Source organism: Prionailurus bengalensis, chromosome X, assembly GCF_016509475.1.
Source record: "Prionailurus bengalensis isolate Pbe53 chromosome X, Fcat_Pben_1.1_paternal_pri, whole genome shotgun sequence".
NCBI classification, from domain to species: domain Eukaryota; kingdom Metazoa; phylum Chordata; class Mammalia; order Carnivora; family Felidae; genus Prionailurus; species Prionailurus bengalensis.
In genome coordinates, this window is record NC_057361.1 from 2457538 (window position 1) to 2482411 (window position 24874).

The 24874-nt window shown below is 42.7% G+C and overlaps 1 long non-coding RNA gene across 1 annotated transcript; it reads right to left on the reverse strand.

Moving 5' to 3' along the window:
* Window positions 1-2719: 2719 nt before the first annotated feature.
* Window positions 2720-21936, reverse strand: LOC122477257. The gene is made up of 4 exons (XR_006295664.1): window positions 21807-21936; window positions 20971-21069; window positions 19179-19308; window positions 2720-4398 (listed from the first exon to the last, which is right to left on the reverse strand). It is a non-coding gene; the product is annotated as an uncharacterized LOC122477257 (long non-coding RNA).
* Window positions 21937-24874: the final 2938 nt, after the last annotated feature.

Below are 24874 nucleotides of genomic sequence, written 5' to 3' on the forward strand. Positions count from 1 at the left end.
TTTAAACCCCAAGTACTGAACAAAGACGTATCCTCCAAGGAAGGTGTTTCATTGGGAGGGACGTTGTGTAGCTATGTTCTCACACTGGCAAAGTCCCAATCAGGCAGGTGTCTCTTGGGTCGTCTTTGCACTTTGCCAGGTTTGAAAAGAGGGAACCAGCCCACATGGAGGGTTACTATACAACACAGAGAAGTTTCTTCAAGAAGTTTCCTTAATGTGAGCACAGCAACGATGCATTATTTCACAAGGGTAAGGCTTTCTTTACGGGGAAAAAAATCCCCTTGGGGCGCCTGGGTGGCTCAGTCAGTTAAGCCACCGACTCTTGACTTCGGCTCAGGTCATGATCTCACAGTTCGTGAGTTTGAGCCCCGTGTGGTGCTCTGTGCGGACAGCTCTGAGCCTGCTTGGGATTCTCTCTCTCTCTGCCCCTCCTCTGTTTACACACTCTCTCTCAAAATAAACAAATAGACATTAAAAAAAGAAAAAAAAACCCACCTGGAATGTGGAACTTTGTATGCAGAGGACAATAATGTTGAGTCGTGAGCTTATCTGTTCTTTATTTTCATTTAGCCAAGCACCAAGTGTTTGCAGGGACAGGAAGAAAAAGTAATCTAAACAATAAAAAATATCAAGTTGACCTTTTACTGAGTACCCATCTCTGCAGCCCAAGGCAACAAGCTACATGGAGTTTCTTTTCATTAAACGAAATTATTCTATCGTATGAAACTGTCACCTTCATATTCATTTAACCTTTCTGATGGTTTTCTTGCCTGGGAGGCGTGCAAGAGAAAATGCCGAATGCAGAGAAAAAGGAAGAGGTTTTCAACTTCAACATGATGTTCCTGTGGATGGGCCAAGAGCCCAGTCATGTTATGGTGGAAAGCATGGCTCTCTCCACCCTAAAACGAACGATGGCTTTGCAGCGTAAAGACTCTTAAAATAATGGTCCTCCTATGCTTTGGACAGAAGGTCTCCACTGTGTTGCACTCAATAGCTGAGACGCTAGATGTCTTTCAGTGTTTTTAAAACAATGAATACGCTGACTTTCCCTGTGAAAGTGGTTCGCCCATAGTGTTGAGTCATGGATCTCAGTCTGCCTGTTGTAGTTGTCACGAGAGGGTGCCTGCGGTAGAGACGACCACAGTCACAACGGCTTCCCCCAACAGGAATCCATTTCTTGCTAACCTCATAGTCTACACCAGGGGTTATTGCCCACACTGGGGAGAAACAGGTGCTCTTTCAAAGACTAAAAGGGGGCTTTACCTGTGCAAGGCAGGTAGAGGTGACCCTGACCATTGGGGCTTTGCCATCAGACAGGATGAACGTAGCTTGCCAATGGCACCCTCTGGTCTTGCCCAAAGCCCACTGATGAGAATTAACCCCGTGGTGTTGTGTAAAGGTGGAGATGTGATGGGAATTCTAGACGGTGACAAGGAACAGGAGACCAGGAGATACTGTAGGGCCAAGCAGCCAATCTCCGCCACAGTTATGCGCAGTGACTGGCCGCATGTAACGCAGCGTTGGGCGTATTTTGCTTTTATCTGCCTATCACGGTGAGATGGGAAAGGGAGTCCCTTCCACCTATTGCTTTCCACCTCAATGATGAGTGCAGGACTCATTGGTCATGACCTCCACAGCTCACCCCTGCTCCCACAATTCTATGAAATATCTCTGCTGGATTTCTCCCCCCCTAACTGGAGCCCAGCCTCGTGGCAGCCCAAAGGTTGGTATTTCTGTGAGATACAAATGGGTATCTGTGAAGCCCTATTTGCCCTCAGAAACCGATGTTTATGATCACTGAAAGAGGAGGAAGAGGCCAAAAGAGGAAAAGATACGTTTTTCATAAAGATGGGTCCTCCAATGTAGCAGGAAAATGCCCCATGTAGGACTCTGGGCTGACAGTGTGGAGCCTGCTTGGGATTCTCTCTCTCTCCGTCTCTCTTTCTCTCTCTCTCTCTCTGCCCTTCCCTCACCTTGTCTCTGCCTCTCAAAATAAATAAAAAACTTAAAAAAAAAGAATAAGGTTTCAAGGAAACTGCCGTTGAAGAGTTTTTATGAAGACCCTTATATTTAAATTGATTTACTTATATACAATGGGTCTATAATATATAACTTGTATGTAATATATATTTGTATATATGTATTATATATGTACATGTGTATATATTGTATATGTATATGTATATATGTATATATTGTAGTATATATGTATTATATATTTATATATAGCATGTATGTATGTATTATATATAATGTACATAGACATGTGTATAATATATACTATATATGTAATATATCTCTTATGTACATACAACTAATACGTAGGATAGAAGTATGTTCATTTATTTGCTAGGTTTAGATAATCTAATGTATAATAAATGATAAACATATATTACGTGTAATATGATTATATTAAATAATGGTTATAGGCACACCTGGGTGGGTCAGTCACTTAAGTGTCTATCTCTTGATTTCAGCTCAGGTCATGATCTCTCACTTCCTGAGCTCGAACCCCCCGCGTTGGGTTCTCTGTTGCTACCATGGATCCTGCTTGGTATTCTCTGTCTCTTTTTCTCTCTCTGCCCCTCCCCCACTTGCTCTCTGTCTCCCTCAAAATAAATAAATAAACTTAAAAATAAAGAAGTAAATAATCATTATAACATCATGTTATATGTATTGAATATATAACAGTATCTATGTGATGTGTGTCTATAATTATGATAGTATATACTAATTTACATATGTACACATTTACAATAAGTTACAGGTTTTAGTGCTTTAAAGTTCTTTCATATACGGCATCGCACAAACCCGTCTCCCACGCACATTGCCCCCGGTACCAGAATCAGACCATCCCAACGAGACTGAAGCTAGGACATCACTGAGCTCTGCATGATTCTACTCTTGTTGGATTGGCCCATATCTAAAGATACATGTGATTTGTATATATTAACAGTCATGTTCTAAAATGATGTGTTTTTGTATTTGGCAAGGAAATCTGCTGGAAAGAAATATATATTTTCTGCACACGACAGCGACATGTATTCTGTTCCTTTTGTGTTTTCCTCGGTAGTATGTCACCCACTGAGGCTCCCATTGGCCCATGCAGACAAAATCCTGTCAGTCCCCCGGTGTCGAACAACTCTTGGGAGCCTGCTTGGGATTCTCTCTCTCCGTAATCACAACAAAGCTCAGATTAGCAAATAGAATAATATAAACGTGCCTCTTAATTGATAGAGAAGACACTGTGATTTCTAGTCACAAAACAGTGATTCTATCACTTTCTAGAAGGTAGAGATTGCAGAGGGAAATGAACTAACTTCTGAACCCCACTGTGACTCAAAAGATATTCAGAAACCCAGGCAACTCCTACAGTCTATTTTAAACAATCACAAATGCCAACACGGGTCTGGACTCACCGTGACGTGTGCCTTCTCTCTCATAGGTAGACATGTACGTGCATCTTGAGCATACCCAACGTTAACAACACCGTTCTGTCTTTGTCTATAATGCATCGCTATGTCATAACTCAGTTTCTTATTTCCTTCACTTCAAAGACCATGCACTTTTCTCTCCACCCTTAATAAAATCTATGCTTAACTTACATCGTAGATGCTCTTTGGACGGTCGCCCAGATCTCAGGAGAAGAAAACCAATGCATCACCTACCATCATGCCATTTTCACGTGGAATTCGGGCAAAGTGATTTTCTTTAAGCGCCTTGCCGAGGCCACAACCCATTCCAAAATGGTTGCAAACGTCACGGTTCTTGGGACAACCAAACCCTTTAAAAAGTAACGGGTTTATTTTTTTAGAAATTGGAAGTAGAGTTCCCACGTACCCCTCTCCCTGCTTACACAATCTGCCCTATTAATAACATCTGGTACTAGTGTGCTACATTTATGATAATCAATGAAAAATACGAATATTATTAATAAAGGGTTATGGTTTGCATTACTGGCTCTATCTTTGTTTTGGGCATTCTGGGTTTGGACAAATGCATAATGACGTGTGTCTGCCATTACAGACTCATACAAAACAGTTTCACTGCCCTAAAAATTTCCTGCGTTTTGTCTGCTCATTCCCCACCCCCAAGTCTCCGGCAACCACTGATTTTTTTTTTTTACTGACACCATGGTTCTGCCTTCTCCTAAAATGTCATAGAGCTCAAATCATAGCACAGGGAGCCTTTTCAGATGGACTTCTTTCACTTATGAACATGCATTTAAGTTTTCTCCATGTCTTTCCACGGGTTGACAGCTTATTTCCTTGTATCCCTGAACGATATCCTGTTGCATTCACCTGTTGAAAGGCTTCATGGTTGCCAATTCCATTCTCAGGCAGGTACAACTTGCCGGCAGCTTCTGTCCACTTTCTGACTCCTTCATTACCTGGCTGCCTGGAAAAATCCCAAGCTTAGAATTATCCTCGGCCTTTCCTGTTCTAAATCTATAAATCTGAGTGATAGACCACAAGTAGAGTAATGACAGTCTTCCCAGCATAGTAAAAATAATCTTCCCCAAACCGCCCATCTTCCTCCATGTGGTTAAAAGAGAGGAGGGGTCTTACTCCTTGTTCGAAATGAATGAAGGGGTCCTGAGTGACTCAGTTAGTTGAGCATCCGACTTTGGCTCAGGTCATGATCTCGTGCTTGGTGAGTTCAAGCCCCGCGTTGGACTCACTGCTGTCAGCCTGCAGCCTGCTTTGGATCCTCTGTCTCCCTCTCTCTCTGTCCCTACACCACTTGTGCTCTCTCTCTCTCTCTCTCAGAAAAAAAAATAAAACATTAAAAAAAATAAATGAATGGAAATAGAAGAGTCTTCCCTCTACTTGTGCTGTAGCTGTGATTCCGGACCTGAGTGATTTCTCAGGTCCTGTCAAGAGCCCGCTGGTCTGGGTAATGGGTTCTCCTTTGCAGAGTGAGCATTATCCCTACCACGTGCCTTGTCAGAAGGAAAAAAGCATGGTGCTATTGTCATTTGATGTCCTATGAATCATAATCAACGCCTTGATTTCCGTGTGTGTGTGTGTGTGTGTGTGTGTATGTGTGACACCTAAATCAACTGGGGGGAGGGGGAATACTCAGAACCAATTGAACCGGTGACTCTCAACTCTGCATTTGGATGGCGATATTGGCGGTGGCTGCTAGGGAAGGCAGTGGAGGCAGTGGGTTCTGGGGGTGCGGAAGCGGGTTTCTAAATTGCCAGTCTTGGGGGATGGAGAAATACGCAGAATGAAGATGGAAATGTTTCTCTATTCTCATAAAGTAATGAATGAGCTGTCATCATTAATAGCCACAGGGAAAGGTTGGCAGCTCGAGCCGAATGAATAAGAAAAGAGCGTGATAGCCTGTCCCTGCCTAATGAAGCCGAGAGATTAAAGATACTCAATCATAGCATTTTACCAGTACACCTGGATTCTCTTTATTAAAAAGGCATTTATCTAATGATCCATGGCAAGCTATTACCAGAAGTGGAGAATGGTGTTATTGATAGAAAGAGGATGAAAAGCCATCGAAGAAGGAATATTTCCTCACTGTAATAAACCTTGATAAAGTATTGATCTTTAAAGGAAAATTGTTGGTTTTGCGTTTTGTGCTGGGCTGTCGAGCTTAGTTAGAGAAAGAATTATTTAGCTGAATTCCCAGCACTTAGTGTTAATGAACTCAACACTTCTTTTTTTTTTTTTTAAATCAAGTAATTTTTATGCAAAATCGTAGTTTGAGGATTGGCATAATGCTGAAAGAAAACTGCACGTTATTAAAAAGCAGACAGTATTACTCTGAGAGAATCCATGACTCAACTGATACTTTCTTCTAGATTTTGTCAGTATGTCTGTCTAAAGCAGCATTGGGAGGACACGACAGAGTAATTGATGCACCAAAGTGATTCATAACATTCCTAGCTGTTCCTGGATTATTAAGCAATTCGGGGGAAAACAAACACAGAAATGCTTTTGCTGTGTTTAATCGGAAAACAGAGACAAGTCAGAACATATGAGAAGGAGAGAAAAAAAGACATCTGGAATTTGGTTAGAAAACCTGAAATGTACTTTGGTCTTGGTCTCTGTTGGTTCGTTGCTGGGTAGATGCTAAAACATGATATTCTTGGAATCTGCGTTTGAAACCACAGAAGCCTACTGTGATGTACGTGAGCATCTATCAACACTTAGGTTCGAGGGAGTGTGATTTTAGTCCAGCAGGTCAACATAAGAAATATCTGTTCCCAGGATGCACACAGTCTCTGGGAATTACACACATCGTCGATTACAGCAGGGGTATTTTTCTAGCATCCTGATTGGAAGTATCCATGATACTGCATATTTAAAACATGGCAAAGGAAACATTCTGCCAAGTGAAAGGAGCCAGCCATCAAAGACACAATGTAGGAGTCCATTTATATGAATGGACTGCCTTGAATATGCACATCCATAGAGACAGAATGTAGACGGGTGGTTCCCAACTGGAGACGTGGAAATCAGGAAGGACTAGCCATGCATGAAAAAGTGCCCTTTGTGGTGATGAAAATGATCTGGGATAGGCAGTGGAGATGCTTGGACAACTCAATATACTAAAACACACACACACACACACACAGGCTTGTACATTTTCTTTTTATTTTTTTAATGTTTATTTTTTGAGAGAGAGAGAGTGAGCATGAGCAGGGGAGAGGCAGAGAGAGGGGGGAGACACAGAATCTGAAGCAGGCTCCAGGCTCCGAGTTGTTAGCACAAAGCCTGATGTGGGGCACGAACCCACGAACCATGAGATCATGACCTGACGCTTAACTGACTAAGCCACCCAGGTGCTCCTGGCTTGTACATTTTCAACAGTGCATTCTATGGCATACGAATTTCATCTCAAAAAAGCTGATAAAAACCTGATAGTATTGTCAAGTGCCTACCCTGGGTAAGATGCCAACGTGTTCAAATGGCTGCATCTTGACAGGTGGAAACCCACAGGCGTGCCTGGCTGTGACCAAAAACCCTTAAAAACCCCCAAATCTAGGTTTTTGTGCCTCAGAGAATGGTTCTTGAAGGAGCAACACGACAATTTCCTGGGGGTGAACTTCATGCCAGACTCTCAGGCACTGAAGTAGGATCTGCTTTTAGGAAGATCTCAAGGGGATGGTGAGCACATTCATATTTATGTTTACGACGTCCTGAGTGATACACCGTGCCATGCAGGGGTCATTCTGCTGAATGATTTTCTTCCAATTGCACCTCATGTGTTTTGGGTTAATGTTTGAACTAGATGGACTGCCTTTGTAGAAACAGAAGCGGAGACCCTGTCTTTTTGCCTTCAGACCCCAAGCCACTCTTTAGTGCTAACTGTACTGTTAGCTCAATTCACTTTGCAGGTGAGTAAGTGGGAAATAAAATAACCCTCATGTGTAATCAAGTCTTATGATGACATCAGTGCCATGTTGCTATAAAAGTGTCATGTCACGTGTCTTCTGTGTACATTGGTACAACCACCATGGAAAACGGTATGGAGGTTCCTCAAAAAGTTAGAACTAGAAATACCATATGATCCTGTTAATTCTAGGGTTTATTTATCCAAAGAAAACAAAAATACGAATTCAAAAAGATATAGGCACCCCTGTGTTTACTGCAGCATTATTTACCACGGTCAAATTATGGAAGCAGCCCAAGTGTCATCACTAAGATGAATGCATATGGAACACGTGGTACGTATACACAGTGGAATATTACTCAGCCATACACAAGAATGAACTCTTGCCATTTGCAACAACATGGATGGAGCTGTAGACTACTCCGTTAACTGAAATAAGTCAGAGAAAGACAAATACCATGTGATTTCACTCACATGTGGAATCTCAGAAACAAAACAGATGCACACACAAAACAGACTCCCAAATACAGAGAAGAAATTACTGGTTGCCAGACAGAGGTGGGTAGTTGGATGGGTGAAATACGAAAAAGAGATCAAGAGCTAGAAAATAAATAACCATGGACATGAAAAGCACAGCATGGGCAATAGAGTCAATAATACTGTAATACATTGTTGGGTGACTGAGGAATACTCTATACTTAGAGGAGCCCTGGGTAATGTATGGAATTGTTGAATCGATATGTTGTACATCTGGACTTAATGTAAAATTGTATGTTAATTATACTTCAATGCAACGAAGAAATGGCATCTTAAAAAAGACAACAGTAGGAAAAATATGAAGAGAAAAACTACCCGCGATGAACTCAAATCCATGCTAGATGCAGACTATCGCATTTAAAGGCCGCGGAAGAGCAACCGTGTACGTAGATAGCCTAAAATGACGGTGTGTGTGTGTGTGTGTGTGTGTGTGTGAATTTGACAAGTTTCAGTATTTATGAGCCTCTGTTAGTTTTCTGCAGAATAGAGATAATGCCCATGGCCTCCTTCCTTCAGAAAGACTTTTGATCCAAGAAACTTACGTGTGCGAAAATGTTCCATAAATTATATTATGACGTGAAAATGACTCCTATTTTATCAACAAGACTGCTTCGCGCTGAATTTATAGTTTCTTTGTGTCGAATGCTTCAGACAATGATACTGTGTTCACTTTGAAAATTTTCCTGCCTCTCCTACTAAAATTAGAAGCAGACGCAGTCTTGTTCCCGTATGTTTGTTAATTGGGATTATGAATTACCTCTTTGAAATGTATTTTCTCTAAGGTTTATTGCCTCATTTTTCATTGTGTGTACATGCTACGTGGCATTTCGCTTTTCTTCGCTAGCCCACGGACTGGCTTTGGCGAAAGAGAAAAATAATTGAAATGAAATGAAGAAAATCTTCATGTTGAATGCAAAATCATTACCCCATACCCACCTTTTTTAAAAGCAGGAACACTTCACAATTAGCTTTTCCATCTTGTACCAAAGCTTTCATCCCAAGTTCTTCCTGTGCCATCATTTAGTCCCCTGCATTCTTATGATCTGTTTGTACAAATGGCTTTCTTAAAGATGTCTTGGAGAGATTATCTTCATAGCTTCTCCTTTTTAAACAAATGCTAGCTTACATAGTCCTGAGGACCATCAGCCTATATTCACGGTGCACCCGAATATTAAGGCAGCACAAATTCTCAGAGGGGTATAGATGGTTTTGTATGATAGGAACTAGTACGTATAAGGTTGACATTTCTTTCATTTATGCAGCCAGGAATAGTTCTTGAGAGCATAGACCGAACTACACTGTCTGTGCTATTCTGAGAATAAACATGCAAATTTGAAGGATGTCACCTCTTCCATTTTAAACATGAAAAAGTACACCTGGCGGCCTTGGTGGAAAAATACATTCAAGGGCCACCTCGGTGGCTCAGTCGGTTAAGCATCCAACTCTTGGTTTCGCCTCAGGTCATGATCTCGGTTTGTTGAGTTCAAGCTTCGCATTGGGCTCTGTGCTGACAGCATGGAGCCTGGTTGGGATTCTCTCCCTCTCTCTCTCTGCCCCTCCACATGCAGTAATTGAAATTCCTGGCTTCATGGATGTTCACATATTTCCATTTTAGCTTCTGGGAACTATGGAGAGAGGAAAATAGCTCTCTGTTTGTGGTGGTGGAGGTTATGAAGTCAGAGACCAATGCATGGAGACAAGAAGTTGTCAGGACCTGGGGAGGAGGGCACAGAGATTTCCCACTAAATCTGTGTGTCCAGTCTGCATCCCTACATGACTTTAATGTAATTTAACCTTGGAAATGAAACATATATCATCCTGACTTCCTCCATGTGAAGCAGTAATAAACTTTGATTAGTCACTGGAGGGTGGGCATTGAGGCACCAGGGACAGCGGGCATCTGTGAGCAGCTAGGAGGCCACGTGGGGCCCCAACACAGTGGTAGAGTCCCCCTGCAACACTCTGCACCCTTGCAACTTTCTTGTGATTGATGTTGCTTCCCAGATATGCACCAATGGTTCACGTGGAAGTCAGGAAGGTCAGTCAGATTGTGTCAGGATTCAGCACGTTTGGGCCAGGCCTCCAGCCACGTCCATCTGTGGACTCACTCTTGCCTCAGGGACACTACCATTGGGAACCACTGGGTTCCAGAGACACAGCACCCCTTCTTACATTCCCATTCCATGGGGATCCTGCCTTCAATCCAACTGTTGTTGGGACTCTCTCTCTCTCTGCTGACCTCCATTATATGTGTTTCGGGGGTATGTATATAAAATGTGCCATTTTAACATTTATTTATTTTTGAAAGACAGAGACAGAGTGTGAGCAGGGGAGGGGCAGAGAAAGAGGGAGACACAGAATCCGAAGCAGGCTCCAGGCTCTCAGCTGTCAGCACAGAGCCTAATGCAGGGCTCGAATTCATGAATCACGAGATCATGACCTGAGCCGAAGTTGGATGCTTAACCAACCGAGCCAACCAGGTGCCCCTAAAATGTGTCCTTTTAACCATTTTTAAGTGTACAGTTTCCAGGCATTAAATACACTCCATTGTTGTGCAACCATGCCCACCGTCTGTCTGCAGAACTTTTCCATCTCCCCAAACTGAAGCTCTCACCTTATTAAATGCTAAGTCCTCAGCCCCCTCTCCCAGCTGCTGAGAGCCATCCTCCACTTTCCATACCTATGCATGTGACCCTGTACGTTCCATATAAGTGCAGTCATACAGAACTTGTCTTTTTGTGACTAACCTATTTCATCCAGCATAATACCTCAAAGTTATCCATGTTGTAGCATGGCGGCACTTCCTGCCTTTTTAAAACTCAATTGTATGTTTGTGCCCCATTCTACTGCATATACTCCCTTCATCTGTTGGACTTTTACACTGCTTCTACCTTTGGGGCACTGTGACTAATGCTGCCGTGGACATTGGTGTACAAAGGTGTGTTGAGTCCCGGCTTTCAACTGGTTTGGGTATGTTTGAAGGCGGGGGATGCCATAAGGAGTCAAGCTAAGTCATATGGAAAGTCCATGTTTAACTTTCTGAGGAACTGCTCTGTTTGGAATTTATGGGTTCAAGAAACTTCTAGGTAAGAAAGGCAAATCTCTCTTTAAAATTTCTGAGGGAGCTTTGTTACCAAAAAATAAAACAAAAACAAAAAGTCCGCTAAATGAGCCTGAGGACAACTAGGGTCTGGTTCCTGGAAAGCACCAACATTCAAACCTTGGGTAGGAAGAGGGGAGGATTGAGAAAACCACAAAGATGAGGACATCGGTAGCATCCTGCCATATAAACCATCCACCAACGTAGTAAGGGAGTTTTGTCTGCACATTGCAAGAGCGCTTACATTTTAGGGACACATGCCCACAGAAATATAGTCATTCCAATTCTCGAATAAAGGTTGGCATTTTTCACGCAATTTTGTAAATGTCACGCATGAATCTCCAAAGGGGGTTCGAAACCAACATCAGCTCCTTTGTATATGGCTACACCCAGCACGATAATAATTTTTTTTATTATTTAAAAAAAATTTTTTTTCAACGTTTATTTATTTTTGGGACAGAGAGAGACAGAGCATGAACGGGGAGGGGCAGAGAGAGAGGGAGACACAGAGTCGGAAACAGACTCCAGGCTCTGAGCCATCAGCCCAGAGCCTGACGCCAGGCTCGAACTCACGGACCGCGAGATTGTGACCTGGTTGAAGTCAGACGCTTAACCAACTGTGCCACCCAGGCGCCCCTAGCGCGATAATAATTTGATGTTAGTTGTGCTTCTTTACAAATGCATTCTGGTATCACTCATGCCTGCTATCTGGTCTTGCTGGTTAAGATTATGTATCCCATAAAAAGAATAACTCGCGCTCTACTGCTTGATCCTTCCCGCAATGCATTGTGCACCTTGCCGTGGATATGCCGGTGTGCACCATCCAATGGGCAGTGGGGAGACTGAGGCACTGGACGTCTTGTGGAAACAGGATCCCTGAGATCTCACATCTTATTCTTGGCGCATAGCCACCTGCGGCCAGACTTGAGCCTCCCAACGTTCGGCAGATGTCTTACAAGTCAAGTTGCTGGATCCTTTTTTGTTTCTCCATTCACTCTCCTTTGATCTAACATTTAGAAATTCTATTTGAGACCTTGATGTTGCGGGTTGCCACATGGTGCCGTATATCAAATGAGTTAAGCAAATCCAACTGGGCCACGAAAGGAATATCTTTCAATGCCTGCTCTAATTTTGAAACGTATTTAATATTCATACTCCGATTTGGGTCACTTCATGTGAGACACTACCACTACCGGCCACGTCATGGTAGTAGCTTGTCCTTAAGAGCACTGAGTATCTTGTTGAAGAAGTTCTTCCTTTCTCGTGTCCATTCCTGGGAAGACCAGCCATCGTGGAGCCCCATCGTGACTCTACTTTGCCAGTCAGGGTTCTGCAACAGAGTATGAAGTCCTCAAGGGCAGATATCTTTTTTGCTCGTTCTTTGAGTTACATTTTCAACTGAAAGCTTTATAAGAAGAACGTGTCTATTGCACATCGCATACATGTAGAGAAAAAGGAAGAAATGAAGGAGACAAGGGAAGAGAGAAGGGACTCAGATAGTGTTTGTTTATGCAGCAGCATCCAACGAGTTACAACCCGTTAGAGGGGTACTTCCGTTTTTCACTCTTCCTAAGTCATACAACTGAGCTTGATGAAACCCATCTGCCATTATTCTGCCCACTGAGTTTGTCCCCTGAAAAGAGGGGTCCGATCTTATCTGATTGATGTCTTCTTTTGTGGCCCCTAGAAGGGGTCACTGATTTTTTCTTTACAAAAGGGTGGATTTGGCTTGCCTTGCTGCAGGGGTATTTCTCTTCAGGAGAGGCTGCAGCTTCCCAGGCTCCAGAGTCCAGAATGCATCTCAAGGCCATGGGTTTGGTGACTCGATTATGTGATGTGAGCTCAAGCTAACCACTGACTCAGGGAGACACAGATGACCCCCCCCCCCAACACCCTACACCTGGTCTCTTCTTGGCTTTTTGGGGGAGACCAATATACTTCATGGAACTCTTTTGTACAACTGGTCAACCCACAGGTAGATGACGCCATGTGGTGCCACGCAGCTCACTTCTCAGCAAGAACTTCTTCAGCTGTCAGCTCCTCCAGGGTCCACCATACCAGTGAGATAATTTTGCCTGTGGGGTGATGGGTGCTGGACATTTGTACGGCTGATCAGCCACATTTGTTCCTGCTCTTGATCCCAGGAGGCAGAAAACCTTTCTCTTCCTTTTTCCTTTCTTTTACCCGTCTGATCTTGGTCAAACTGAATGTACAGATTTATCTAACAGTGTTTCCTCCATAATTAGGGTTCCCTGGAGGAACAGAACCAGTATATGCACTGTGGGGTTGGGGCAGATGGAGGGATGAATATTCGGAGCACAAGGGATTTTTTAGGGCAGTGAAACTATTCTGTATCATAAGCTACGGTGGACACCTAGTCAAAGTCAGGAAGTCCAACGCCAAGAATGCACCCAAATGTGTACTATGGACTTTACAGGATGAGAACATGGCACTGTGAGCTCATTAGTTGTAACAAATGTCCTACTTTGATTGACGTGGATAACGGGGGAGGCTGTGCATTTGTGGGGGACAGTGGGTGTATGGGACTTCTTTGTCTCTTCTTCTCAACTGTGCCATGAAACTAAACCTGTTCTAAAAAATAAAGTCTTTTAGGGGCACCTGGGTGGCTCAGTTGGTTGAGTATCCAACTTCGGTTCAGGTCATCATCGCACAGTACGGGAGTTTGAATCTCGCACGGGGCTCTCTGCTGTCAGAGCAGAGCTCACTTTGGATCCTTGTCCCCGCCTCCGCCCCCCACCATGTTCCTGCTCACTATCTCTCAAAATAAACATTAAAAAAAAAGTCTTTTAAAAAGAAAAATACAAAAGCATCAAATATTTATTTTAAAAACATGAAGGGCATAGGTTTTAGGCACTGGATTGAATTATGTGCCCAATGTTGGTCCTTCTGATGTACTTTTTAATAACATAACATAATTACATTTTATGTCTAGTTCATTGAGTAATTTATGTGGAAGCACATTTACTATAAACATTTTCAGGGCACATCCTGGAAAATGGCATTCATAGACTCTGGTTTTCTTGTTGCCATAGTTGCAGAAAGAAGTTGGTGAAGAACTTTAATAAATATTTGGAAAACTGTAAGGTTTGACCCGAATTGTCCTTGTGGTTTAACAGCACGCTTTCTTATCATGTTAACGGCCTTGTTAAAATCCACAATCGAGTCCTTGTTATTTTGTAACTTAGTGTCAACAAAATCAAAATAGGCTCCTCTGTTTCACATCCCATGTTTATTTTCATGACAGAAGCCTGAGGCACCAAATTAAAGGCCTTTCTGGAAAATCTGTCATAGTCTGAAGCCTTCTTCCTTCTGAAGAAGTAGGAGCATCCGACTACATAAAAAAAAAAGAGGTTTTAAAAAGTTCAAGATGATTTCAAATGAAATTCCTAATAGTAGATTTTCTAGAAGTCAGTTAAATTTTATTGTGCACATTATCATCTTTATAGAAGTTGGAAAATCTCTAGGGAAGTGAATTAAAGTTGATTCTTTTGCTTGTAATAAAATAAAGAATATCCTATTTTACCTAAGGGGATGTCTTCGAAATGACTTTTAAAGTAAAAATCATAAAAGTAAAAAAAGAAAAAAAAAAGAAAGAAAGAAAGAAAGGAAATCCAGGGAGACTGTCTCTATCATTGTTCCTTTTTCTTTTTCTTTTCTTTTCTTTTTATTTGCCCAACAAATTATATAAGTAATGCTCTGTAATAAATCTTGGGGGTATCATTTCTTCACCCTTCCCGGAGAGTATGGTGGATTTGTTGGCTGATGAGAAAGTTGTCTGGTCTGAAGGAAGTTCTCGGTGGGCAGGAGGTAGGTCCATAAGCCAGAAGGCGCGATGCTCCCATGTCATTCCTGGCGTGACTAGCTGAACTCACAACTACTCGTGTGTCCCTGCAGCCATGGAAACGTGGGAGCACCTTGGCCTCTTGAAGGCTCTAGAAAGATGGGCTTCTTTGGATCTCCCTTGCGACTTTGTCCCTGCGTATGATTTTTCTCTGCAAGTCACGATGGAATATGTTTGACACTGGGGCCATATGGGGGTGGTGTCTCTGGATTTATTGATATCCATCAGCTGAGGGAATAAATAGTCATTTACTTGGAGGCACCTGTGAAAAGAGAACTGACTCGTTCAGATGATTAACGGTGTTTCTCTTAAGGGGCCTGGAGGGATCTGCATTCTCAGCTCAAATACTCCCATGGTACAATGGATGCGAATTTAGCCTTGAACCTGCGTGGTGTCTACACCTGTTGTATGGCTAGTGAGGTGAGTGTGGGCTCACATGGACAGACCCATGATCACCAGTGACCCCTGCGTATATCTTCTCCTTCCACTTACGGACCCCTCATCCTACTTATTGAAGTCATGCTGTGTATGGTGATTTCCAACATCTGTGTGTTTTCCTTATTGTTTACCGAGAATCAACCTCAAATATAAAGTCAGTGAGCACAGAGACCTTGTGTAACAGTTTCTACCTACCCAACTAGTGGGTACATGGTAAATATATGTTGGTAAATATCTGTATTTGAATGCCTGTGTCCCCCTCCCCAAAATTTGTAGGTTGGCATCCTAACCCCCAAGGCGATGGTGGTAGGCAGTGGGGCGGGATTCCTTCCACTTTAGGGTGGAGTCCCCATGGTGGGATTAGGTGTCCTTTTAGAAGAGACTCCAGAAAGCCCCCCACCCTTTCCATCATATGACGGTGCAGTGAGATGATGTCGTCCATGAACCTGGAAGCAAGGCCCTCAGCAGAAACTCCATCTGCAGGTGCCTTGATCGTGGACATCCAGCCTTCAGAACTGTAAGAAGTAAGTGTCCCTTGTTCATAAGCCCCCGGGTCCACGGTTTCTCTTATAGCAGCCACAGCAGAGTAACACGTATAGAAAGTAGGTGGTCGTTGTCGACAATATCCTGACACCTTTCTTGATCTCAGAAAGTATCCGGAGGGAATAATTAATAATATAAATTACTTCAAAAGACCAGCTCCACAGAGATTATAAGGGAATATTAATAAGGTCAAGTGGTGGCTCATGGAAAATGGAAACATCAGGAAGGCTTCTTTCCATGTTTGGAGGCTTCCATTCAAGAGAGAACACAGTGTAGAGCCTGACCCAAAGGCATGGTTATATTTCCCCACAAACGATCTACTTCCGTTTGATTTGCCTTCGTCTTTTGAATGGCCTGAGGGGCCCACTTTGTCTTAGCCAATTCCTAGGATTAAAAAACTATGTCCTCATATGCCTGCCCCTCATAACTACGTCTACCTTTACCGGGAGAACTCGGGAATGAAACACAAAAGGAAAACTGATGCCAGTTCCCATTCTCTTTCAGAATGGATTACGTTAAGAATCAAGATCAGAGAGGACAGACTGAGCGGGCACCGGGGTGGCTCAGTGGGTTGACCCACTGACTCTTGACTTGGGCTCACGGCCGTGGGACTGAGCCCTGCGTCAGGCTTTGCGCTGACAGCAGGGAGTCTACTTGGGATTCTCTCTCTCCCTCTCTCTGCCTTTCCACCCCCCTCAAGGTAAACAAATAAACATTTAAAAAAAATATCAGAGAGGTCAGGAGAATTATCTGAACCCTAACGGGTAACCTAAACTACATACGCATCCATCTGGGGAACAGGGAGGTCATTAATCAGAAATAGAAACTGATTTCTGAAAACAGTATATACCCTCTACACCTCCATATTCTAAATGTGTCTGTTGTGCTCTCTTTATAGAGTCGCTTTTCTCATTCTGGACATAGCCTCTTTGCCATCCTTGCTAGAGAATCCTTCCAGGTATTCTGACAGCCCGGGGAAAATCTTGCAAATGGCAAAGGAACAGGTACCCGGCGATGTGGGCACTAGAAATAGCGTTATCACCCATGCAAATTTTAGGCAAAGCAAAAGAGAATAATACACTTTTTTTTTCATAACAAGAAAGGGTCTTCTCACTGGCTATTGTAGGAGAGGTATATTGAAGTCAGCGTTTTGCTTTAAGGACTTTGCTTATCAGTATTTGATTAAGGGTTTTCTAATCAAGTTAGAACAGAACCGACAGGGTAGTGTCTGTGCAAACTCTGACCCAGCATATCCCCAGCACCTGCTGGTTCCTTGCTGTTGCTACATTCCCCATGAACCTGACACGCTCAGTGTCTGCTATCGTACCACCCGACTTAAATTTCCTGACTCCTTGGGGTTGTTTCTCCAAAGACACTGGGTCACTCTGTGAAAATGTTCACCACTCACTAAACACAAGGGCGTGACTTAACTGTGAGAGTGTCACTGTAAATAAATACGCCACATTCTGAGATTGGGGGGAGCTTCTAAAAGGACACCGACCCCCTAAACGCCTAACTGGAAAAACGCATGTCCTTTGGAAAGCACTTGATTCCCTCCAGAGAGGATGTGACAGTCAGGGAGCCCTCACAGTGCGTGGGGACAGGGCTCTACAAAGCTAATTCCGTGGGTGTGTCTGCTAATGGAACATCTTAAGGTAAATAGTATCAGTGCTATTCTCTTTGCTATTATCAAATGTCAATAACAAAAAAAGGAGACTAGAAATTCAGTATAAAAGCCATAGGCTAAGTTTTCAGTCTCCGTGAAGCTCAGTGAATACTTTCCATTGCAATGCAAAAGATGAGAACATTTATCACGTGTTTTTTTTTTTATCCTGCTCCATGACCTTTGGGACAGTTTATTATGAAAGGAAAGGGTATTCAAGTATTCTGACAAGTTGAAGGCGTACAGATGAAGCACTGAGAGCTTGTCTTATATGCCCAGCCTTCACTGATGGCTTATTTGAATGTAGTTCTGAACCAGCCTGTGAATATTCTTAAATCTCCTCCACACTCAAAATAAATTTAAAAAATAGTAATAGTTCAGTAACTTGCTTATGGTCTCACGAGTTGATTTGTGGCCACGGTAATCTGATGTTATTAAAAAAATAATAAAAGGCAGGGACTCACTCTGTATAAAAAGAGTAAGATGTATCTCAAATGGCACATGCATTAGAATATAATGTTTTAGTTGAATTCAGTATATCCATCCAATGGTTTTTGTTTTATCTAATCTGTAGAGAAGCTGGTTATGCATTCCTCAGCCCAAGAGAATTGAATAAGAAATATTCATGATTTAGGTTTTTTTTTTTTTAATGCCCGGAGCCACTGGGCTTGATGGCATATCAATTTTTGGCACAGTTTATGGCTTTTCTTTCTATTTTATTATACATTTGAGAATACACATTGAGTCTGTTAATCAACATGGATCCTATATTAAAACTGGGTATGTATTAGAGTGAAAATATAAATTGCAGCAACATGGACCACTGGCTTATGAGCTTTCTCTTTGGATTGTGTGTTCATCTTGAGTGTGATGGGCATGTATCTCCTCTGGCTTGGGTCGGGGTTCCCAACCTCCTGCCCTCAAAAGTCTGGAAGTTTTTAAAGAGATGCAGGAAAAATGACTGGTCACAAAACGCCATGTTCCACACTGTAAGTCATTATTGTAAACTTTGACAGAGAAGGAAAAAATGACCCCCGAGTGCCTTGAGGAGGACACGAAGAAGTGTTCCCCAAATATGAAAGCCAGAAGGGAGCGTTTCCAGCCACTCCTGAGAGACGAAGGTTGTCATTAGTAACAAAAAGTGGATGATGGTCTTTACAGATCAGGAGGTTGAGCATCTAACTCTTGATTTCACCTTAGGTCACGATCTCACGGCTCGTGAGTTTGAGCCCTGTGTGGGGCTCTGTGTTTGTAGCTAAGTCTGGAGCCTGCTTCGGATTCTGTGTGTGTCTCTCTCTCTGCTCCTCCCCAGCTTGTATTGTGTTTCTCTCTCTCGCTCTCTCAAAAACAAATAAACATTTAAAAAAATAAAAAAGAAATAAAAAGACATAATTCTAAATTGGTTGGTCCTCCGGGAGTTTGGTAGAAACAGTATTTTTGTTGAGCAGCACATATTTCAAATGCAACCCTCCAAGAATTCCTACAGATACAGCTCCGGGAACACCAGCTCATTGTAGCATCCTCCCAATGACAACAAAAATCCAAAAACCCAAGGAAAAGACACACGCACCCGCCTATACTCTAGTCTGTACAGGATGTTTCCAGAAGGAGAATCAGACGTTCAAGGCTACCAGAGACTTTGTGGACATGGGAGCTATGCTTTTGTAGCAGGTGTGGCTTACCTTGGCTTTAACGGAGGGAGCTCTCACAAAGTTGTGTTTCGGCAGAACTACAGGAAAACGTGAGCGTGTTGTTAAGTTGCATGAGGATTTTTCCCATCTGTTGCACGGCGTGCATCATCGACATGGCACCCTGGATGACAATGGGGGGATAGTGATACGGTGTGGTCCTGTAGCAAATACTCTCGGTAGGTGACAAGTGTTTATTTGTTTATTTTAGTATTTAATTATTTTTGAGAGAGAGAGAGAGAGAGAGAGAGAGAGAGAGAGAGAGAGGGAGAGAGAATGCCAAGCAGGCTCTGAGCTGTCAGCATAGAGTCCAACATGGCGTTCAAACTCACAAAGTGTGAGACCGTGACCTGAGCCAAAGTTGGATGCTTAACCGGCTGAGCCACCAGGCGTCCCCATTTGGTAGTATTTTTAAGGTGGGTGAACTTGTCTTGCTCTGTGTTGCTTATGATCATACTAAAGAATATTAAATGTCAGCAGATACAAAGTAAATTACAAGCGGCACCTAAATATTCGTATGTATTTATCATTTACATATACAGTAAAACCTTGGATTGTGAGTGACTTGTTCTCCGAGTGTTCCACAAGACGAGCAAACATTTCTAATACATTTTAACTTGATGACCGAGAGATGTCTCGCATTAACGAGTGGTACGTGATGCCCAATGTAACGTGATTACAAATGAGCCAATGTTCTTGCAATTCGCTTTGATACACAAGTGCTTTGGATTACAAGCATGTTTTTGGAACGAATTATTCTTGCAAACCAAGGTTTTATGGCGTGTATATATGCTATATAAGTAATTTACATAATATATATAAATATATACATAATATATTTGTATTATGTAATATGTAATATGTAATGTTAATTTGTAATATATATACACATAAATATACATATTATATAGATATAATTCATCTTGAATTATAATATGATCAAAGCCTCCACAACTTGCAACTGTGACAATGGTTATAAAAATGTGTATTTAGGGGCGCCTGGGTGGCTCAGTTTGTTGAGCGGCCGACTTCGGCTCAGGTCGTGATCTCACGGTCCGTGAGTTTGAGCCCCGCGTCGGGCTCTGTGCTGACAGCTCAGAGCCTGGAGCCTGTTTTGGATTCTGTGTCTCTCTCTCTCTGACCCTCCCCCGTTCATGCTCTGTCTCTCTCTGTCTCAAAAATAAATAAACGTTAAAAAAAATTAAATTAAAAATGTGATATTTAGGGGCCCCTGGCTGGCTCAACTGGTTAAGCACCCAACTCTTGATCTCAGCTCAGGTCACGAACTCACGGTTCATGGGTTCAAGGCTGTGCTCAAGCTTGGCGTTCTCTCTCCCTCTCTCTGTCCCTGCCCTGTTTGTGCTTGCTGTCTCTCAAAATAAATAAACATTAAAAAGAAGTGATATTTAAACATATACGTAAGTATAATGCATACGTACATAAATACATTTCTTTTTGTTACATGCAAAGGTATAATTGTGGGTGGGTTTCGCAGGTTTGTAAGTCACTATAAATGTACTTATCCCAAGCAGGGACCACACTGTCAGTGCAGATCCCCACGTGGGGCTTGAAATCAAGAGTCAGATGCTTAACCGAGTGCCCATATGATGATGGATATTTTGAAGGACATTTTTTAAAATTAAAAAATATATATTTTATAGAAATGTTTGACTTCTCCTGTTGTGTAAAGGCAGTGTTTTCCATTATGTATCACAACCATTTAAATAACGTGATACCAAAAAATAAATAAATCACATGATACCTTCACTTCCTGTCGAATACATACTTTTTAAGCAGGCTGGTATTAAATCTTGGTTTCATTTCTAAATTGCTGTGAAACTTCTGGAGATCCACTTAATGCTCTGATTGATTTGCAAGTCTTCACCTGAGAAATAAAAATGCTAACCAGTATCATGGAGTGGCAGAGGAATTAAAAATATAATGCACTAAAAAAAAATGCCCTAGAGATCAATAGCTTTGCCAGCGACACGTGTTATTGGGGCATCCTCGTATCTGTGAGGACCTAGCAGGAAATCAGTGTAAGGTCAACTGTTAACTGTTGGGGGTAACATATTCTCAATGAGTTACAGACTGACAGAGACCTGACTGTGTGCTTGGATCCTAACTCAGTATTTCACATTTCCTCTCCCCAAAATACAGCCATCCAATGGCATTAATGATGAAGACTTTTGAAGGCAAACACACTGTGTTTTAATGAAATTAAAACCAAAATTACCAGGCACCTGGGTGGCTTAGTCGGTCGAGTGTCCCACTCTTGATTTTGGCTCAGGTCATGATCTCATGGTTTGTGAGTTTGAGCCCCGTGTTGGGCTCTGTGCTGACAGCTCAAGCCGGCTTGGGATTCTCTCTCTCCCTCTCTGCCTCTGGCCCTCCTCACTCACATGCTGTCTTCCTCTCAAAATAAATAAACTTAAAAAAATACAAATGAATTATTTGAGGCAGTCAAAATGAAACAAAATCAGCCATGCCCCTCTCTGCACAAATGTCATGTGGTATAAAAACCATTAAGATCCTACAGGCTGTGGGTGTGGTGTCTTCAGCTATGAGCCCATAGCAATCAATAAGAGAAAACGAGTGATTTCAGTGGGAATAGTACTTTACCCAGTAAGAGTGACTGAGTGAGTTCACCTTGAAAAGCATCTTGGATTTGACAACATAGGATATGAAGGGGCCATTCCTGGTCAATAAAAGGCCATAAACACAGTTCTTGGAAACGCTTAGGTTCTCGACTCTGTGATACACAAGTGGAAATGATAGAATCAGGAAAGTGAATGTGAGTCGAAGTGCGAACCGAGTTCAGACTCAGTTACAAATAACCGAAATGAGAATTTTCCCCAGACACGTAGCAGCAGGTGAAAATGTTTTGGGTTTTACTCCACAGGCAACAGGCAAGGAGTAAAGGTTTCCATACAGGTGGTAGACACAGTCAGGACACGTGTCACTTAGGGACTTTGAGCTCCCCAAGCAGAGAGGACACGGTAAAAAAAAATGTCTTCACTCCCTGCATCACAATATCAAAGGACTGCATTTGTACAGAATAAACTAGGGACATCAATGGAGATACTCCAAACCAAAAAGCAGTGATTAGATTTTTCATTTGCAACCTGAAATAGAATTTTCAAACTCATTAGAGAAACTTAAATAACATGAGAAATGATTTTTTAAAAAGTTGGCTGTTGACTGGAATTGGAATCATGCAGCTACTGTTATTATCTTGAAGATAAAAACTAACCGTGAAAGTGACAATCCACTCTCTTGTGAATTTTATTAAGCGAAGTAGAGATGTTACGCTTACACAGTGAGAAATGATAAAATCCATTCTCTCTTTTATTATCCATTTAACAAATATTTAGTGAGAGTTTTCCATATGCTGCAGACTGTGAGAAACAGCAAAATTTATCAGCTTTGGCCCCTAGAGGATAAAAATTCAGTGGAAAAGACAACACATCCAATAAGTGGGAAGCCAAATGTGAAGCATCCGTCTTAAAGATGCGTCTATATCTTTGCTGGAAAGAGAAAGTGCATTTGTTCTGGTGGGTGGAGGTGATGCAGAGAAGGGCTGACTTTTATTAATAAAGTTTGTCTTTATTGAATGAATGAATGAATGAATGAATGGAAGCAAATGAGGTGGGCCAGCAGTTTGCAAAAAGACTAGAGGAGAAAGGTGGTAAATCAGCACTGATGTGGACAACAAGGAATGCCAAGAGATGACCGATGAGTTTGTCCTCGAAGAGATCGTTGGACAAATTGTCCAACAAGTGGCTCAGTCCAGTCATGGGGATAATAGTCGATAGGAATGCACTCAAGAGAACATAAAGGAGAGAAAAGGGAAGTTAGTGAATTTCAACAGTGATTGAGGAGTTTTTCTGTGAAGTTGAGCAGAGGATGGTGGGGAAGGTGACCTCCTGTAACATTTAAAACTCACTTTGAAATTCGAGATCGTGTACCTGAGGGGCGCCTGGGTGGCTCAGTCCATTAAGTGTCTGATTCTTGGTTTCGGCTCAGGTCATGGTCTTACGGTTCATGGGACTGAGCCCTGGGTTGGGCTCCGTGCTGACAGTGCAGATCCTGCTTGGAATTCTCTCTCTCCTTCTCTCTCTCTCTGCCCTTTCAGTGGTCATACTCTGTCTTTCTCAAGATAAATAAAGTTAACAAAATACAAAAAAAATAATAACGAAATGCAAGATGGTACCATTTGTGTGATTGCTGATGGGAACAACAAAGCATGGAGACCCATGATCAGGGCGCCCAACTCAGCAATGGATACTGGTTGAGCTGCGGGGCAACTGGCTGAGGGTCAGTGAGGGGACCTACCCCACATTCCACAGACGTCTTGTTTACCAAGTGACAAGGGCAACATCCATCTTGCAGGGCCTTTGAGGAGATGAGAGAGAAACAGAGGAATCACCCAACACAGATACATCTTGGAGAGAACAGCAGTGATGGTGGCAGAGGGGGTACAAAAAAGGGAAAGGTGGGGGGAAGAAGGAAGAGAAGGATATAGTCCAGGGGAGCGGAGGAAGGAGAGTGGAAGGGAGAGGGAGAGCTGGTGTCAGAGGAGAGGGAGGACCAGAAGGCCACAGAGAAGGATGGGGAAGTAAGGAACCAACAAGCGATGAGGACAAGCAGGGAGAAGAAACCCCCAAGAATGGCATTTGATGGGTGATGTGGAAATTTTCATTTAGCGTGAGCTGAGGAGGGAAAGGTGAAGACATCAGCAGGAATGGGAATATAGGATTCTTATGAGGGGCCCTGTGTGAGGAAACAAAGGAGGGGTTCCACTTGTCTTTTGAAGATGTTATTGAGGACACAGTCAATGCCAGGCAAAGGTCAAAATGTGGGGGAGTGCTTGGACACTACACGTCCATCCGCAAAACGCCGCTGGCTGGCAAACAGTAGGATGACCACAGCACGGATGACAGATCAGCCAAAAGGATTCCACCTTGACTATAAAAATGATGAAGCCATTAAGACAAGAGGGAGCCCAGTGAGAAGGGTTGGAATTGGGGATAGGATGATTAATTAGGTTCTAGATTTGTTGAAATTTAGGTGCCGGCAGGGCGGCTGGCCGGAAATATCTGAGAGACCTTTGTAAATGTGAATCTGGGGCAAAGAGGAGAGGCCATGATACAGATATCTGATTAGGGAACAACATGCATGGAGGTGATGATTAAGGATGCTGAGGTTGTGTTGTTTCACAGTAACCGAAACAGAACAGAAGCAGACTTCCACAAAAGAGGCCGGTTGTCAGCTGGGCCAGCCAGCCAAGGATGGGACTCAGGGACTGAACCTGGCGTGTATTTTCTATTCTCTGTTCTCACATCTTTGCTTTTCTCCTTTATTTTATCTTCTATCTCTTCCTCCTCCTCCTCCTCCAAGTCTGGAGAGAAAAATCAAAGCTTTGTCTCTGGGTTGGTAAGTTGGAGATCTCGTGGGATGACACTCTGGGGAAACCATGAAGTCAAGTGCTTATATAAGATGGGAGTTTAGAGAAGGGGCCCTTGGGCATAGTAATTTGGAAATCAACCCATACAGAGGTGGGATGTAAAGTGTGAGGACGAATATAGTTACCTACAGACAGAGTAGATGGAGGGAAGGGCCCAGAAGTCCCAAACCAAGCTAGCCGAGCTCCCCAGTGTTAAAAATTGGGAAGAGAGTTGCGGCAAGAT